The 5,401-nt window shown below is 41.4% G+C and overlaps 1 pseudogene; it reads left to right on the forward strand.

Annotated features, from left to right (window-relative positions):
• Nucleotides 2,093-3,110, forward strand: Rpsa-ps5 (ribosomal protein SA, pseudogene 5; annotated as a pseudogene).

The following is a 5,401-nucleotide window of genomic DNA, read 5'->3' on the forward strand; positions in this document are numbered from 1 at the left end:
GTGTTATGACTTTAGTGGCCCAGATTAGTGTCAGGACTGGGGCAAAACATCTTCATCTTCCAAAGCCTGGCTGACCTCACTAACTCCAAAAGGGAGGCTCTGAATAGCCAGTGATAAGCAGATATTTGCCTTTTACTTTTTATTTTCCTAGAGTGTAAACATCTAAAGAAGAAAGCCTATTTGAATAGGCACAACTGCCAGCTTCACTTACCCTCTTATATTTAATGAGCCTGTTTTGTTTTATGGGTGCTTCAAACAAGCTGACAGAGCAGAGGTGGCTGCAAACTGCCAACATGAAGCAACTTGCTGAGCCCTCAGTGTGAGGTCAGGGGCTTTACTTCACACCCCCTCAGACCTACTTTTCCATGATGCCGTTTTCAAACACAGGTCAAAACCCAAACCAGTAGAGGAGAATTCTTGCTCTTCCAAAGTGTCAACAGAAGTGTTCTAAGGCAGCATGAAGGATGCAGTTGCCAACACAAAAACGGTGAACATGTTAGTCACGTGGTAGTTTTTGGAGACATTCAACTCAGAGTTTCAAAATCTGGCTTCACAGTTCTGTGAACAGGAGTTATTCCACCCTTCCCCCACTCTTGCCTAAGCAACATTCCTCTTAAAACTTCAAAACTCCTTGGCATTCTTCTCGAATACTGGCAAATATTTACTCAGTGTTCAGCCAAGCAATTTGAATATGATTAGTGATATTCAACGCTGGTAACAAATATGCCTGTAAGCTATATCGTTTTCTCAATTTTAGGGGACAGGATCATGAAAATCAGAATTAAAGGAGATAGAAATTCCAAGCAGCTTGAATCTGGAATCTATTGCCTGAAGAAACTTCAGGTCAATAAGAAGTTACTAAGTAGCTGTTAGCATTAAGCTGGTCTCCAGTGGCCTCTCAACTCAGCACCTTGTTTTGTCATTTCACCACTGCTCCTGTAATTAACAGTGCTTATACCACTACATACTTCTCTCCTCAGTGGCTTTACATTTGTACTGTGGGTTCCAATAACAGTCCCCAGTGGGCAAAATAGGTGATTACCTTTATGCCAGTCTATCTGAAAACAGCCCAAGATTATATGGCACCATAAAAGTAAAACCAACTGCCAAAGAAGAACTTCATACAGGACAAAGAGTCACATATATCTGGAGCCCTGGAAAGAAACTAGGAATTAAGTCCAATATCAGCATTTACCTGATTGAAACAAGAGGAGACATGGAAAAGCATTACCAAGATGACATCCTTACAAGTACCTTCTCAGAATGTTTCTGTTCTGTGTGCTGCCTCTATTTTTAGTGTCTACAATCTATAACTTGTCACCTTGTCATAATATAATAACATGTTATAGTTAATTATCTTAATCATCCCAAACTGCAGTGTGCAGAGCTGTAGAACCTTCAAGGGGGAAATGGGTAGAAGTTAAACAGTTGATGCAGAAAAGAACATTGACTAAACACCAACCATACATAAAAATTAAGAAGGTGTGTGTGTGTGCATGTGTGTGTGTGTGTTTGATTAAGCAAAAAAAAAAAAAAAAAAAAAAAAAAAAAAAAAAACCTCCTTTTTTGAACCTAGTGATACTGGTGATAGGTGGAATTATTCGGATGCTTGGTTTACACAGAGTCCTCACAACCTTGTAGTAATTATCCTGTTTGAGAAATGAGGAAACAAGAACTCAATGGTATTAAGTAATCTCCCAAGGTCCTGCAAGTCCTACAGTTAGTAAAAGGACTTGAGTCCAAGCTGCTCGGGCCCAAGGGCTCCAATCTCCTTGACATGGCACTGCCTATGTAGGCTCAACATGCACAGATTAAACAAATGTGCAAAAGATTGCTTTACAAAATGACCTCCCAGACATACTAAAACTAAAGGGACTTCCTATATACAAAAGGTGGGGCATTTCCTTTCTTGTAATTTGTCATAGAACTGCTTACTTAAACTAAAATTAATCAGTTTTTTCATTTTCAAGAGCCTCCTCAACCTACAATTTAATTCACTATTTAATATTTATCTAGTTTACATCGTTGTTTCCAGTTTAAGAACTCTAACTATACAAAGATAATATTTTTTCAAGAATTTGGGCTTTTCCATGCTACCCGGGGTTGGGTCTATACGATGTTGTTCTCTGTTTCCATCGTAACTTAAAGGGAAACTTACACAATGTCCAGAGCCCTTGACGTCCTGCAGATGAAGGAGGAGGGTGTCCTCAAATTCCTTGCTGCTAGAACCCACTTAGGTGACACCAACCTTGACTTTCAGATGGAGCAGTGCATCTACAAAAAGGAAAAGTGACAGTATCTACATCATAAATGTGAAGAGGACCTGGGAGAAGCTGCTGCTCGCAGCTCGAGCTATTGTTGCCATTGAGAACCCTGCTGACGTCAGCGTCATCTCCTTCAGGAACACTGGCCAGGGACCTGTGCTTAAGTTTGCTGCTGCCACAGGAGATTGTGAAGGTCCAATCGCTTCACACCTAGGACTTTCACTAACTAGGTCCAAGCAGCCTTCAGGGAGCCACGGCTTCTAGTGGTAACTGATCCCAGGGCTGACCACCAACCCCTCACAGAGGCCTCATATGTCAACCTGCCCACCATTATGCTGTGTAACACAGATTCTCTGCTGTGCTATGTGTCCATTGCCATCCCACGCGACAATGGAGCTCACATTGTGGGTCTGACTTGGTGGATGCTGGCCAGGGAAGTACTCCGCATGCGAGGTACTATCTCCCGTGAGCACCCATGGGAGGTTGTGCCTGATCTTTACTTCTACAGAGACCCAGAGGAGATTGAGAAGGAGGAGCAGGCTGCTGCTGAGAAGGCTGTGACCAAGGAGGAATTCCAGGGTGAATGGACCGCACCAGCTCCTGAGTTCACTGCTGCTCAGCCTGAGGTGGCCGACTGGTCTGAGGGTATGCAGGTTCACTCTGTGCCCATCCATCAGTTCCCCACGGAAGACTGGAGAGCACTGCCAGCCACTGAGGATTGGTCAGCAGCTCCCACAGCGCAGGCCACGGAGTGGCTTGGAGCCACCACTGAGTGGTCCTGAGCTGCTCTGCAGACGCCTGAGCAAAGGGAAAAAAGGTGGAAGAAAAATAAAGTTCATAAAAGCTTAAAAAAAAAAAAAAAGAATTTGGATTTTTCTCCTAGATAATTTGTAGGAGTACCTAATTATTTACTTCATTGATCCCAGGGCGGCGATGGTGTTCCTTGCTACCTGCCTCAATGTTCTAGGTACCCAAATAAAGGACACACATACACACACACAGCCTTTATATTTTGTTGTGCCTAAAACAGCTCAATGGCTGGGCTACTTCCTAACCCCCACCTCCCTCCAATATTTCCAAGTTATTAGTCACAAAATTCTATATTTCATCTTGGCTGCCCTGGGCCCAGTTTGGGAGCCGTCTTGGGGCCGCTATTCCCCAGCTCCTACATGGTGACTATGCAAACAATTTTGGGGACCCAAGTTAACATAAGATAAGCAGCCACAATGATTATTTCCTTTTAAAGATTTATTTTTAATAATGGATACATGTGTATGAGTATATGCCCACAGAGGCTGAAAGAGGAAGCCAGACTCTCTGGATCTGGTGCTATAGGCAGCTGAGAACTACTCTACACAGGTGCCAACAAACAAACTCAGTTCCTCTAGAGGATTAATGTATACTTTAATTATAGTGCCATTTCTCCAGATCCCTGAAGACTTCCTTTTCAGAATTCTAGTCCCAGAATCTGAATCTTTAGGACATTGCTCATAATTTATTTTATTTCCAATAAATTAGTGGAAATTATGCTTAGTTGGAATAAACCAAGTAGGTAGGAAATAAAGATCACGTTCCAATAGTGCCCACTTAATTAACCAGTGGGAAAGAAACTGTAATGTCATGTGAGCCCTTCTGAAACAGAATCCATTTTTTAAATTGGTCAAATTGAGATGGTTTCTTTGTCAAGTGTTTGTCCTTTTAAGCTGCTTCCAGGTAAGATGGTGGAACTAGATCTTGTCTCCTTATGATCAAGTGAAGAAAGTCAAAGACAGAAAAGAACAACTCTATTTTAAGAAGAGGAACACTATAATAATCACAAAGGAAATTAAACATTAAATGGAAGAGCAAAGAGAAAGAGAAAAATCAACACAGAGAGGTCAATCAGAGAAAGCCTCTGCAGCTTCATGGTAGAAACTTTTTCCCAAAATCGTAGGTTTTCTCCTTGCTGAATTGCTCTTGAGTTCAGCCAAGAGTGGGTTGCTCAGTAAAAAGATACTCCCACTCCTCGAGAAAACAAAGGTATTCCAGTCAACAGATACACAAATAGTACCATAGAAATGTACATCAAAGAAAACATGCAACATGGAAAGCCAAGGCAACATGACTCCTGAAAGAGATGGTAACTCCTTATTGATCTCAAACACAGTTAAATAGGTGACATGCCAGATGATGGTTTTAAAGGTTTTCTGTTACAAAAAATAAATGACATAAATGAGGATACAAACAAGTAGGTGAATTCAGTATAGGATCCGGAGAGAAATGTCTAAAAGGTCAACAGAATGCATGGCAAAAGCAGGATCATGGATGAACAGGTTAGCAACTTGGGAAAAGTTCAGCAAGGAAACAGGGGTTGAGGAGAAAAAGACAAAAGCACTAGAAGTGAGAAACCCAATGAATCATATACAAATACACAACAAAGAGAACTGTTCATAGACTTAATATCAAGCATAGAAGTCAAGGTTAAAAACAGGACACTCAGAGGTCAATAAGGGAAATGGGAACAAGTGAATGTAACTAAATCATGCAGAAACTCAAGTGACTAAGAGATCACATCTAAGACCTTGTGGGCCAGAAGTATCTGCAATAAATATTGAACATGTAGAGGATCTGTTTAAACAAAAATAGCATTTCATTTTTACAATTGTAGAGAAAGAAATGACATTCAAACAGTAAAGACTTTAAAAACCACAAATACAAATGACCAGAGAAGAAGCTCTCTGTGACACACTATAGCTTAAAAAAGCTTGCAAACTTTATATGCCCCAGTACAGGGGAACGCCAGGGCCAAAAAGTGGGAATGGGTGGGTAGGGGAGTGGGGGAAAGGGTATGGGGGACTTTTGGGATAGCACTGGAAATGTAAATGAGGAAAATACCTAATAAAAAAATTTTTAAAAAAGAAGGAAGACCAACTCATGGATACTTCATTCTTCCCTAGAATAGGGATTAAAATATCTATGAAAAGAGTTGCAGAGACAATGTTTGGAGCTAAGACAAAAGGATGGACCATCCAGAGACTGCCCCACCCACGTGTCCATCCCATATTCAGCCACCAAACGCAGACACTATTGCATAAGCCAGCAAGATTTTGCTGAAAGGACCCTGATATAACTGTCTCCTGTGAGGCTTTGTCAGTGCC

Source organism: Mus musculus, chromosome 11 (genome assembly GCF_000001635.26).
Source record: "Mus musculus strain C57BL/6J chromosome 11, GRCm38.p6 C57BL/6J".
Lineage (NCBI taxonomy): Eukaryota > Metazoa > Chordata > Mammalia > Rodentia > Muridae > Mus > Mus musculus.